This window comes from Panicum virgatum, chromosome 1N (genome assembly GCF_016808335.1).
Source record: "Panicum virgatum strain AP13 chromosome 1N, P.virgatum_v5, whole genome shotgun sequence".
Classification (NCBI taxonomy): Eukaryota; Viridiplantae; Streptophyta; class Magnoliopsida; order Poales; family Poaceae; genus Panicum; species Panicum virgatum.
Window position 1 is genome coordinate 60,967,428 of NC_053145.1, and position 14,025 is coordinate 60,981,452.

Below are 14,025 nucleotides of genomic sequence, written 5' to 3' on the forward strand. Positions count from 1 at the left end.
TTCCGGCCGAATGAGCACCTTTGGATTGTTCAATTCTAGTGTATGAACAGGGAAAGGAGCCTTGTCAATTTGCATCTCAGAAAGTACCAATCGTCCTTCATTAATGGCCGATTGTACCTGTCGACGAAAAACATTACAATTATTAGTAGCATGAGATGTAGAGTTATGCCACTTACAATATGCATGTCGTTTAAGTTCGTTGGGAGATGGAATAGCATGTGACAATTGGATGTTACCATTCTTAAGCAATTCATCAAAAATCCGATCACACTTAGAAACATCAAAAGTAAATTTCAGCTCCTCTTGCCGATTCTTTTGAATCGGCTTGAGAGACGGAACTGAACCGGGTTTGGCCTTTGATTTCCAAACAAATTCAGCAGCATATACTTCCTTGCTATCATCGTCCGAACTATCCGAATCATGATCAAGAATATGTGTGTTAGACCGATGAGGCTTGAAAGTATCTTTGGCATTTTTAAGTTTAAATTCTAAACCCATGACTTGCAAGAAATTCACAGTATGATATTCAAAGCCCTTGAGTTTCTCTTTCAAATAAGAATGTAAACCATTAAACGCCAAATCCGCCAAATCCTTTTCGGAAATTGTCAAACTAAAACACTGATTTTTAATTTCTTTAAATGTTTTGAAAAAATCCAAAAAAGATTCATCACGTCCTTGCTTAATTGATGTTAAGTCCAACAATTTTGCTTCAGTTTCCCCACTAAAGAAGTGATCATGAAACTTATGCTCCAACTGAGCCCAATTGCGAATAGAATTAGGAGCTAGGAGCAAGCGAGGAAAACCAAGAGAAAGTCGTTCCAGTCAAAGATAAAGAAAATAAACGCACATGCAAAGCATCATTGAAACCGGGCTCTCCTAATTGCAAGACATATTGACTAACGTGTTCTCAAATTGTACGAGAATCATCACCATTAAATTTAGTAAACTCAGGAATACGCCAACCAGTAGGAAAAGGAGTAAAATCAAACTCAGCGGGATAAGGTTTTTGATATAAACGTGTAGTACCCGTATCCACCCCAAGCTTACTTTTAATCGCATTTGCCAGATCCTCTTTGAACTTAATGAGATCGGCCTGATAGTGCTGGCTGGTATAAAACTCAGAAAAACGATGTGCATTAGAATTTCCCTGCGCCATCGTCTGTGAAGAAGTCGGGATCGGTCCTTGGTTAGGCCCAGATCCTCGTGGCCCTCCCGCTACAGTTGTAGTGCGCGGTGGTGTATACAGTGACGATTCATTAGTTCGGCTAGGGGCAGCCGAACCTGGAATTGTCTCGAGAGGCGTCGGCGACGGTACTGAGTAACCGGTCTGCGGGACCGGTCTGACTGGTGCTGTGGGAACGATCGACGGTGGCGGGGTTTGCCCTGAGAACGAGTTCGGCGGCATACCATAGAGTGGTTCAGATGTGAACTCAGGGGTAGCCGAACTCGGATCTAATGAGTTAGGATCTGACATGGGTTGTTTACCTTTAAGCGCATCAACATCACTACTCAATTTAGTCAAAATGTCACCCGCAGCAGCTTGTGCAGCAACAATCTTTTGATCCATTATGGATGACATTCTATCAAACATATCAGAGGGAGAGAGGCTTACATTGGAGATCTCTTCAATCTTATCCTTGCTAAGCTTGAGAGACGGCAGTACGAACTCCTCCACCCTCTTGACGAGGCCACCACGATCCTTCTTGAAGCCTTTCAAGAATTGTGCCTTGACGTGCTCCTCCACAAGAAGGTAGGCCTTGCGCTCCTCTTCGGTGAGCTCCTCCATTATAGCCGTTGTCGCGGGGTTTCTAGGGTACCCATAGCCGGGTGGCGGAGCGCACCCGCCTATTCCCAGAGAGGGAGTACTCGGGGATGAACTAGGCGATTGGGCTAGCTGGCTTTGAGTCAAGCACGCAAGAACACGATGATTTAGAGTGGTTCGGGCCGCCGGAGCATAATACCCTACATCCACTGGGAGAGATATTGTTCTTGGTTGTGTATGAACCTATCCTCTGCCGGGCCTTTTCTTTCTCCCAGCCCCAGGTCTTCTAGCGGCGCCCCCTCCTTTTATAGATCAAGGGGGGAGCGGATACATTGGTCGTTGGGGCCTCGACAAGTGGGCCCAACGTGCTGTGCAGAGTACTTAAAAGACTACAATGGTCTCGAATCTTTCCTCCGATATGCGTACTGCTGCTCCTCTGACACAGGGGGGTCTTCTCTTGTCCCGTCAGCTAGGTGTCCGTTGGAGTAGCGTAGCTTGCGGCGTGACCTGCTGAGGCTATTATGTAGCGTCATAATGGGCGAAGCCGAGCCGTCGTATCCGACTGTTACGGCAGACTGGCAGACGCGGCATGGGCGGCGCCAGCGGCTCCACTGCCTTGGTAATACGCGATCAATAGTGTCCCCTGGTCAATCAAACGCCTCAGCTTCTGCTATATCAAAGCAAACGTCCACCTACCGCAATGAATGCAATGGTGGGTGAACGTCTGTATGGAAACCCAAACAGCCATATCTTGCAGACACGTGGCGTCTCCAGACCTCCCGGATGTGGGGTGTCGATTCCTTCCCTTAGTGAGGGGTCCGGTTTCTATACAGGGGGTCCGGGACCCCATGAGGGGTCCGGGACCCTGCGGGGGTCCGGTCTCCTTGGGAGGTCCGGAGCCCCGGCTGCTCACGCACGAATTCTTGCCTCCTCCGGGACACGTGGTGTCTCCGGACCTTTCCCAACCGTGGGGGCAGGTCCGGACCGTTGCTGGGAGAACAGGACTTCGGACCACAGGGGTCCTGCTGCTTGGATGTAGTTAAAGATAACTTCATGACCCTTGCCTAGGCACAGCAAGTGGGGGTACCCCAGTCCTGGGGTACCGACAGTGGCCCCCGGGCCCACCTCGGGAGAGGTACGAACCCGCAGGTGGGGCCACTACCGTGACATGTTTCTACGCAGCTTGATTGTGTTGGTGTGCTCATGGAGAGAGCGGGTGTCCCGGACCCCTGAGGCCGGTACACCTGTTGCCAGGTTTAGGTACTAGAGTGCTCTCCATAGGGCGACGAAGGCGTAGGCTTAGGGTACGGAACCAAGCTAAGCGGCTACACAGACTTCGGATCGCTCAGGGAGCAAACATCGCTTCCCGGACCCAGCTTTTGTCGACCGTGGCGAGCGGTCTCCGCCGGAGCGGGCCACCGGAGTGGACTTGGAGCGACCGTGGCGAGCGGTCTCCGCCGGAGCGGGCCACCGGAGTGGACTTGGAGCGACCGTGGCGAGCGGTCTCCGCCGGAGCGGGCCACCGGAGTGGACTTGGAGCGACCGTGGCGAGCGGTCTCCGCCGGAGCGGGCCACCGGAGTGGACTTGGAGCGTTGCTGATGATCCGATGAAGCATGTTACCGGACCTCACAGTAAGGTGCAAAGAAACCAAGCCTTATACTAGAAGGGAACCCGGGACCTCTAAAGACAGCAGACTCGGATACTAGAGCGCTTGTAACAGGGAAGTGAAGTACGTAAACTTAGGGTACATTACCAGGCTAAGCTACGCGGAGCTTCTCTTCCCCGGGATACGAGTGCCACTTTTCCAGAGCAGATCCTTAGGGGTCCGGACTGCCTTCCAGCTAGAAGGGGTGTTCCCACCTGACCATAAGCTAGCAACTCAACTAGGTTTGTTAGTAACAAGGAAAACTCCGTTCAAGAGGAAAGAATAGTTAAACCAAGGCGAATATATGTAATCAGGGTGGAGCCTAGGTAAAACTGAGAAAGAAAAAACTCCTTTATTATGGTGGTTGTCACGGTATACATCAGAGGTCGGGATTACGAGGTCGGACCTCCACCGCTCCGGACCGCTTCCTGCCTGTTTGCGCGATAGGGCCAGAGGTCGGGTTTACAAGGCCGGACCTTGACCGCTCTGGACACGCACGTAGGCGCCACGTTATTACAAAGGAGGAACTCTCTTAGTCTTTTCTTAGGAGTAACCTACGGCTGCATGCTATACAGCGTGTTCTTCTTCGGAGGTGATGGCTCCCTGGATGTGCCTGAACCGCATCATCCAGCATCACCCCGGGAGCTCGGGGGACCCCTCCTTGCCTAAAAGCTGTCACATGCCTGGATGGCATGAGACAAATTCTTTGGCTTTGAATGGGAGAGGCCCCCAGCCGTCGTCGTCGTCCGCCGGTGAAAGCTAGACGCCCTGGCGCAGCAGAAGGACCGGTGCGACGCGCGAAGAAGTGCGGTCGTTCGCCGGCTTGTCCTTGGTGCTAGCGCCAGGGGCCCCCGCGCCTGGTGGCGGGGTCCTGTCTGCAGCAGCACCAAGAGCTCCGGGTGGTGCCGGGGATGACGACGACACGGTCGACTTCCTCCGGGATGGCCGTCGGCTCCAGGCTCCATGTTGAGAGAAAGCCTTGAGCCGACGCTATACCGCCGCAGAGGAAGCATGACCGTTGCTTGAGAGAAAACCTTGAGTCGACGCAGGGGTATCAGCACCCAGTGGCGCTTCCGCTGTGCGCCGCAGCGCCGACTCTGTGGTGTTGCCGTGGCGACACACAACAGACGCCGCTGTCGTGCGCCATCGGGTCGTGGGCGTTGGTGACCCATCGTCACGGCACGGGGCGTGGGTGACGCCCTGCCTTCCTTCATCTTCTCGTTTATCGTTGCAGAGGATGAACACGAACCCAGAAGCCGAAGATCCAGCCAACGCCTGTCGTCCCCACGGACGGTGCCAAAATGTCGCGGGGTTTCTAGGGTACCCACAGCCGGGTGGCGGAGCGCACCCGCCTATTCCCAGAGAGGGAGTACTCGGGGATGAACTAGGCGATTGGGCTAGCTGGCTTTGAGTCAAGCACGCAAGAACACGATGATTTAGAGTGGTTCGGGCTGCCGGAGCGTAATACCCTACATCCACTGGGAGAGATATTGTTCTTGGTTGTGTATGAACCTATCCTCTGCCGGGCCTTTTCTTTCTCCCAGCCCCAGGTCTTCTAGCGGCGCCCCCTCCTTTTATAGATCAAGGGGGGAGCGGATACATTGGTCGTTGGGGCCTCGACAAGTGGGCCCAACGTGCTGTGCAGAGTACTTAAAAGACTACAATGGTCTCGAATCTTTCCTCCGATATGCGTACTGCTGCTCCTCTGACACAGGGGGGTCTTCTCTTGTCCCGTCATCTAGGTGTCCGTTGGAGTAGCGTAGCTTGCGGCGTGACCTGCTGAGGCTATTATGTAGCGTCATAATGGGCGAAGCCGAGCCGTCGTATCCGACTGTTACGGCAGACTGGCAGACGCGGCATGGGCGGCGCCAGCGGCTCCACTGCCTTGGTAATACGCGATCAATAGTGTCCCCTGGTCAATCAAACGCCTCAGCTTCTGCTATATCAAAGCAAACGTCCACCTACCGCAATGAATGCAATGGTGGGTGAACGTCTGTATGGAAACCCAAACAGCCATATCTTGCAGACACGTGGCGTCTCCAGACCTCCCGGATGTGGGGTGTCGATTCCTTCCCTTAGTGAGGGGTCCGGTTTCTATACAGGGGGTCCGGTCTCCTTGGGAGGTCCAGAGCCCCGGCTGCTCGCGCACGAATTCCTGCCTCCTCCGGGACACGTGGTGTCTCCGGACCTTTCCCAACCGTGGGGGCAGGTCCGGACCGTTGCTGGGAGAACAGGACTTCGGACCACAGGAGTCCTGCTGCTTGGATGTATTTAAAGATAACTTCATGACCCTTGCCTAGGCACAGCAAGTGGGGGTACCCCAGTCCTGGGGTACCGACAGCGGTGATGATATTTTCCTTGTCGATATCTGAATAGCCCATCTTCTTCAAGGAGTAGATTAGATCGGTTTTAAACTAGATTAATCTGTCCCCAGCGAAGTCGCCAATAAGTATGTTGACACAGAATTGTGCCAAACACACCTGAGTGCGCTAGAACGCGCGACGATCGTCAAAACGATCAACACAGCGAAAAACCCTGGGCGGACCGGTCTGACCGGTTTCGCCGACCGGTCTGACTGGTGCAGGCAGGGAACTCACGAAGACCTAGAACGGCGAGCTCGGGAGGGACCCCGTCGGAGCTCGTGAACGTAGGGTTGCTCTGAGATCGGCAGGCCACTCAGAACGTCTTCAAACGCCGTCTAGACGAAGGAAGAAAGCAATTTAGGGTTGGAAAAGGCTAGGGTTTGGGAGATAAAAAGTAATGCGATTTTTGTATTGATTCGATTGGGAATAACCTCAATCGGCCTTAGCCTTTATATTTATAGGCCGGGGAAGACGTACCCCTTCACGAGTAGGATTACATGAGGACTCTTTACAAAAATCCTAATTCTACTCGGACTGTACAGACCAGACCGGTCTGATCGGTCGGCCCGACCGGTTAGACCGGTTGACTTCAGCAGGTGCCAAATTTGGCTGTCAACACCCGCCGCCGTCGGCCGCGGCCCCGTCTCTGCCCGCGGCGTTGCCGGCCCCTTCGGCCGCGCCGACGAGCGCCGCAGCTGACTCTGCGGCAGCAGTGACTTCATCATCGCCGCCGGCACCCGGATCTGGCCCCGCCCCTCAGAGCTGTATGAACTCCGGATGGCCACAGAGATGTAGCCACAATGGATGATAGTCTTCATATGTAAAGCATTAAATGCTAGTATGTTTGATATAGCTTACCTCGCAGCCAGCTTGTTATATTCACAGGCTATATGTGACATGGCAGAAGCTCTCAGCCGGCAGTCGGCTGGCTTATTAGCCATGCTCTTATATGCAGGGTACGGTTCTTTTTTTTGGAAGAAAAAAAATACAGCCTGCGATCGACATGGCTGCACGTTGCCACACCCAGTCCGGTTGCGCGGTCGCCCAGCCAGTGGCCGACGTTGACGCCACGGCTGCCGCCGAGACTCGGAGAGAGCCGGAGATCGTCAGCGCGGCGCCAGACCACACAGCAGAGACGCGGGCGGGCACGCGAGACCGGCGAGCTCACGCGGTCCGGGCACGAGGGAAACGCCCCACCGCACGCGTACGCAACGATCGGACGCGTGAAAACGACCGCGCGCCCCGGAGCTTGGAGCGGTGCGGCCGCGCTCTGGCGGCGAGCGGAGGCGGCGGGCGCGCGATCGCCGTCACGGGTGATAAATCAGCACGCGCGATCGGGAGACAGGCCGGGATGTGTTGCCGATTGAAGGGCACGCATGGGGGGGGGGGGGGGGGGCACACTGTTCAGGATTGGTTTCTTTGCGTCCTCAGGCGATCGCCCGAGATCGATGCTCGCGTCCTGGGTCGCATCCTAACATGGCGTCACTGGTATGGCTCATTCTTTTTTTTTTGAGACGGTATGGCTCATTCTCTGTAACTGCTGCGAGTGCTTTTTTTTTATCGGAGCGCAACTGTATTATACTGAAAGATACGGTACAAAAACCAGTACACAAACCAGTACAGGTACGAGTACACCGTACAAGAATACAAAGTACAGCTGTTCCACCAAGTCTACACAAAGGGCCTCAAGAAAAAAGAAAATTCGAACCAAGCCCCTGGACCCCTTGTTGGCTAGTTCGGTCAGGAATCCCCGCCGGCCGCCGGCGAAGAACACGAGAAGCAACCACAGCCGCACCGTATGCCAAAGGGAGCACCGTCGCTGAGAAGCTTTGGAAAGAGCCGCAAAAGACCCTCGACCCGGAGATCGAGGAGAAGCCGTCGCTGAACGCCCGTCGGCCGGGGACACACCCCAACCACCCTTGACCCTGGATCCGCCCTCGCCGATGACGACGACTGCCGCCGCGGGAGAGTCGAGATCCAAGCACCTCGCATCCGCGAATCCCACAGCTTCCTCCGCATCCTTGAAACAAAAGACCGGCGACTGCGCTCCACCGAGACGATGAGCCGCCGCGAGCGAACTCTGTACAGGGGCTCCACAGCCGAAACCTCACCTCCATGGACTCGCCGCCGGTGCCGGAGCGGAGCGCCAACGGGGCGAGGAAGAGTCCTGAAGGACTTATTCCGCCACGACGCCGGCGCCGCCACCAGGAAACCAAACCTAGATTCACTAAGACCTAAACTACGAACCGCACCCCCAGCCGGCAGGAGGCCAACGGTCTCCGCCACCTCGCGACGCCCCAGGGGCTGTCGGAGGCGGAAGAGACCGCCGGCTCCGCCGGCCAGGACAGTCACCCTCCCTTTCGCCTCTCGCAAATGTAGCAGACGAGAGGGTTCGAGAAAAGAGAAAAAAAAGGGAAAAGAGTCTGCTGCGAGTGCTTTGAGGCCAGCAGAACCAGGCATTGTCCGTAAACGTGGGTGGAAAGGTTTGAACTAAATGGGAAACTAACAGGCAGTGTCCTCTAAATCCTTCTCTAAGTCGAACATCAGTTGTACAGCCAGGAAAGCCTTGTTCAGTACTACCGTGATATTGCCGAAGCAGCCAAGGAGCAGGGATTTCATAGCGTTTCTTATCTTAATTATATAAAAAACCGTTTTTTAGGGTCAAAGGGAGGGGGAGAGAATCGTTTTTTGATCTTCGAGTCCTGAAACACATGCAACTGAAGCGCTGAAGTTGCTGAAGCTGCTGTTTGTCAGCAGTCTTCCTGAAAGAAAAAAGATCCATTCTTTTTCTTTTATGAAACAGGAGGGGGAGATCCCCTGCTGATTATAATATATTAAAAGCAAAAGAAAGGTGTTATATAAATACAGTGAAACGCTTAAGAAACAAAGAAAGTTAAAAAGAAAATAAGAAAGATTACACAAGAGCTTCAAGCCATTCTAACATATGATCCTTGTGTCTTGTTTTTGCTCTTAGGATAACTAGAGCAAAATCCTTCTTGAAAGATTGAAAGCAACTATGTGGTGTGGGCTGAATTCCTCTGAATATGACATCATTTCTTTGCAACCATAAACTCCAGCAAAAAGTGATAATAATCTCCATAGAGAAAGGAAGATTAAATTGGTCTTTGATAAGTTTCAAAACCTGCCAGGTAGAGTTACCCACTAGCACGATGTTTAACCTGGACCAGCAGGCTAAAGCAAAAGGGCAATCAAAGAATAAGTGGAATAGTGTCTCATCCATTCCCAGATTACAGCAGACACAGGCATATGATGGTAAGGCCATGTTTCTTCGTCGGAGGATTTCTCTAGTACTGAGTCGATTGTGGAGAAGCAACCAAAAGAAAACTCTGTGTTTATTTTGACATGAGGAATTCCAGAGCCATCCGAAAAGAGGATGTGTAGGCATGTGCCCAGCCCAGTTAGGTGCGCATAAGCTTTAGAGGTAGAGAAGAAAGGAGAGCCCCATATGTAAGACCAAACATCTGTGTCATCCGTTTTAAGGGCACTAAGCAAACTTAGTGCAAGCTCAATTGTAACATCCCGAAAATTCGCCCAAATAAATTACTCGCCAAAAATATTTTTTCAAAATCTTTTTGTCGCTGAGCTCGAATCATTTCAAATTCTTCTTATGTCCGAGATCCCAATTCCTCGAAATCCTTCCCGGCATTTTCGCCGTCCGACACCAAAATCAATCGCCGCCCCCTTTCCTCGTTCCGCATGTCGCTCTACGTACCGCCCGACCGCCGCGCGTGCTCGACCGACCCCACGGTCGCCGCCGCGAATCTCGCCGCCGTGCTCTATCTCTTTCTCTCTCTCTTTTTCTCTCTCTTTTTCTCTCTCTCTTTCTCTTTCTTCTCCCTTTTCTTTTTTTCCTTTCCCTCCCTTCTCCTTCTTCCTTCTTCTCTCCCTGCCGCGCACGTGCTGCACGAGCAGAGCTTGGCACGCTGGCCACCCCTCTGCGCTGCCCATCCCATTGCCCCGCCGAACCCACCTGTGCCGGCCACCGGCCACTTGCCACCGCCCTGCCTGCACCACCGTACCCCCTTGCCGCCTCGTCGCTCGCGCTCGCCGCGGCCGGCCGCTCCACGCCGAGCTCGACACGCCGAGCGCCCCCACCAGCGGCCCCCCTCTGCCTACCCTCCCTGCGCGGCTGTGCCCCCTTGCCCGCCTTGTCGCACGCGCTCCCCGTCGTGGCAGCAGCAAGCGCTCTCGCGCTCGCCCGAGGAGCCGAGCCGAGCTCGTGCCGCACGACGAGCAGAGCACCACCGGCCACCGCCCCCGTCCACTTGCCCGACCGCCCGCTGCACGCCTTGTCCTCGCCGCCACTACGCGCCACCGCGTCACCTCGCTATCGCCTCAGCGTCACCGAGCCGGCCCCCACCGCCATTAATCGACCGTCCTTGAGCTCCAAACCCGAAGGACAGTACCTCGATCAGGACTTCCCGGAAGGCTTTGCGAACGGCAAGTTCAATCTCATCCTTTGATGCATATTTTGTCCCAGTTTTATAAACACAACCTATTGACCTGCTTTACAAAATTGCATATGCTTTTACTGCTAAAACATGGTTAGATAGCCACCCCTTGACTTGTTGTAACCATTCCTTGACCACCTAGATTGATGTCTACATATGATTCGTTCTATGTGGATGTTAATCACCGCTAGAATTGCTTAGGACCATATACTCATTCTACTACACATCAAATATGATTATTTATAAAGGAAAATATGTGAGTGTGTGGGAAGGGAAAAGGCGGATTTGTTGGAAAATAAATAAAAGATGTGTTCCGATGAGATGGATGGCATTTCTGTGTGAATTGCCAAAAGGTGTGCTCGTAGCTGTGTGATTGAGCAAGGTTGGGAGATATCCATCTTGTCACCATTAAGGACCGAGTTGATGTGTCATCTTGCCTAACTCAACTATCGTGCAAACCACTCGACCGTTGTGTGTGGCAATGGCTTAGCATAAACCCCACTAATTAGTCTGATAGCCATCAGGAGAACTGAGAGCAATGAGTGATCAAGGAGAAGGGATAAGATCGTGGTGACTTATCCCCCGGTTAAACTTTGGTGATAGGTCAATGACCGTTTGGTGGATCCCGTGTTGGCTAGTCAGGTCTAGCTATGGTGAGTAATGGCTTTGTTGGGATCTGCACCGACACTAAGGTGATCGTGCTGTGGTACCCCGCTTGTGGGTTAAGTTGCACACCTCTGCAGAGTTAAAACCTATTCGAATAGCCGTGCTCACGGTATTGAGCGAGTTATGGTTTGGTCACATAACTAGCGTTTCTTCTGGGGATGGTTGGGTTGGCGTGAGTTGTTTTGGAAAAGTGTCCGGCAGCTGTGCCGTGTGCTACGGAGGATGAGAAGTCCGGTAGCAACTTTTAAAATCTTGGATCCTGTGTAGATCAACCCCACCGGCTATAAAAGAATAGTTTTAAGGAAAACACGGTTTCAAAATGAACCCCTGCATTAAAATTAGCTTTTCACCAAAATTTAAACCCTAGCCTCCTCCTTGATTTATCCTGTGCATGTATTCTATTTATACCCCCTCCGTGGGTGTGATTGGACTTGCTGAGTACGTTTGTACTCACCCTTGCTTAATTTTTACAAAGGAAGATCCAGACTTTATTCCCGAGGATGTTGAGTAGGGGTTCCGTTCTGCACCCAACTTTGCCTGTGGATAGGGTCACCCGCAGGAAGCTTCGTATGGCGTGAGGCTCTGATGACCTCTTCGTAGTTAATGTCCTTGTTTGGGTTTTAGTTGTTATCCTCACGGTAGTGGCACTTCATTGCCTATTACCGCGTAGAGTTGTACGGTGATGTACCATCTGATGTAATAAATGTGTTATCAGCCTCCTGGGATTGATATTTGTATCACATTTGAGTCACCTCTTATGAGGTGACGCTTCAGGTGGTATCAGAGCCGTAGGTTGGCCGTAGAACGTGACCCCTAGGATCGAGACTCTTTTTCTAAGTCTTTTCACATTAGGACTTTCCTTGCTTAACCCTTTTCCACACAGACACTCACCGCTGACTCTTGCCTGTTCAGATGGCTGACAATGGATGGTGTGGCAGAATCTGCCCTGCAGAGCCTGGCCTCCCTAAGTTATTGCTACTCAGCCTGGAACACGTCGAAGTTGTGGACCCACCAGAGTATATCTACCGGGAGTACGACTCTAGGGGCACCCGTCGGTGTGACATAATGATCTTTGTGGGAAAGAGCACCCGCTATCCTGATGTGGAACCCTGGTTCATCTCCACCACTGGTTTTTGCATCCCAGACACCTACCGAAAGGCCGCCCAAAAAGCCCTGCGACGTCTGCGTGTGGTTTACAAACATCATATTCAGCAGACTCCTATGGGATTTTTCCCGCCAACTTGAAGCGTCCCCTCATAAGAGAAGACCTAAACGTGATACAAATATCAGTCCTAGGAGGCTGATAACACATTTATTACTATCGCGAGGATAACAACTAAAACCCACACGACGACATTAACTACGAAGAGGTCATCAGAGTCTTGCGCTATACGGAGCTTCCTGCGGGTGACCCTATCCACAGGCAAGGTTGGGTGCAGGACGGAACCCCTACTCAACATCTTCGGGAACGAAATCTGGATCTTCCTCTGTAAAAATTAGGAAATGGGTGAGTACAAACGTACTCAGCAAGTCCAACCACACCCACGGAGGGGGTGTAAACAAAATATAATGCACAGGATAAATCAAGGATAAGGCTAGGGTTTAATTTGAGGAAAGCTAATTTTTATGTAGGGGTTTATTTGAAAGAAAGGGGTTTTCAAAAGCAATTATCTTGCTCTGAGTAACACGTAGAGTTGATCCACACAAGATCCCAATTTTAAGTTGCTACCAGACTCCTCGTCCGTCGTATCACACGGCACAGCTGCCGGACACTTTTCCAAAACAACTCACGCCAACCCATCAATTTCCAAATGAAACACTAGTTGTGTGACCAAACCGTAATTCGCCCAGTACTATGGGCACGACTATTCGAATAGATTTCATACTCTGCAGAGGTGTGCAACTTTGCCCACAAGCGGGGTACCACACCACGATCACCTTAGTGTCGGTGCAGATCCCAACAAAGCCATTACCCACCTTAGTTAGACCTGACTAGCCACCACGGGATCCACCAAGGGGCCATTTTCCTAACTCCGAGGTTTAACCGGGGCATAAGTCACACAGAGCTTATCCCTTCTCCTTGATCATCCATTGCTCTAAGCTCTCCTGATGGCTATCAGACTAACTAGTGGGGTTTATGCTAAGCCGTTGCCCATACAACGGTCGAGTGGTTTGCACGATAGTGGAGTTAGGCAAGATGACACACCAACTCGGTCCTTAATTAAGACAAGATGGATATCTCCCTTCCTTGCTCAACCACACAGGTACGAGCACACCATTCGGCAATTCACACAGAAGTGCCATCCATCCCATCTAACTCATCTTTCGAAAATTTCACATTTTCCCTTCCCACACACACTCACACATTTTCTTTTTATAAAACAAGTTGGACCGTGTTTAAGGTCCTAAGCGTTCTAGCAACGATTAACGTCCAAACAGATCACATTCAAACATTAATCTAGGTGGTCAAGGAATGATTATAACAAATCAAGGGGTTGCTATCCAACCATGTTTTCAGCAGTCAAAACATATGCAATTTTGTAAAACAGGCCAATAGGTTGTGTTTATAAAACTGGGACAAAATATGCATCAAAGGATGGGATTGAACTTGCCGTCTTCGAAGCCTTCCGGGAGCTCCTGCTCGCGGTTCGGTTCTTCAGGCTCCGGCTCGCGGTACTGCTCGGCGAACTCCTCGACAGGTTCTCCCTCGTTCACACCAGTGTCTACGGCGCACACAAACAAACACACAATAAATACAAAGAAATAAATGTTTTATCATTGAGCTCGAATCGGAGAAGGTTAAGATATGGGGATAGGAATAATATTTTTGGGAAATTTTCTAATGGCACGGCCAAAACTATATTAGAAATGGCGTGGTCGGATTTGGAGGCACTCGGAGGATTTTTTGTGCATGAAATGATAGGTTAAGGAGGCGTTTAAGGGCTGAACTGTAGTTAGGGAGAGTCGAAAATAGGATGAGTGGGTAGTATATGATTTTATAGAAATTTAGGGAAAAGAATCAATGGAATCGGAGTTTATACATGTGAGATATGGCTGTATAGTGTGTAGCTATTATTTAATTCCGAAAATTAAAATGATGTGACTAGTGCATACTG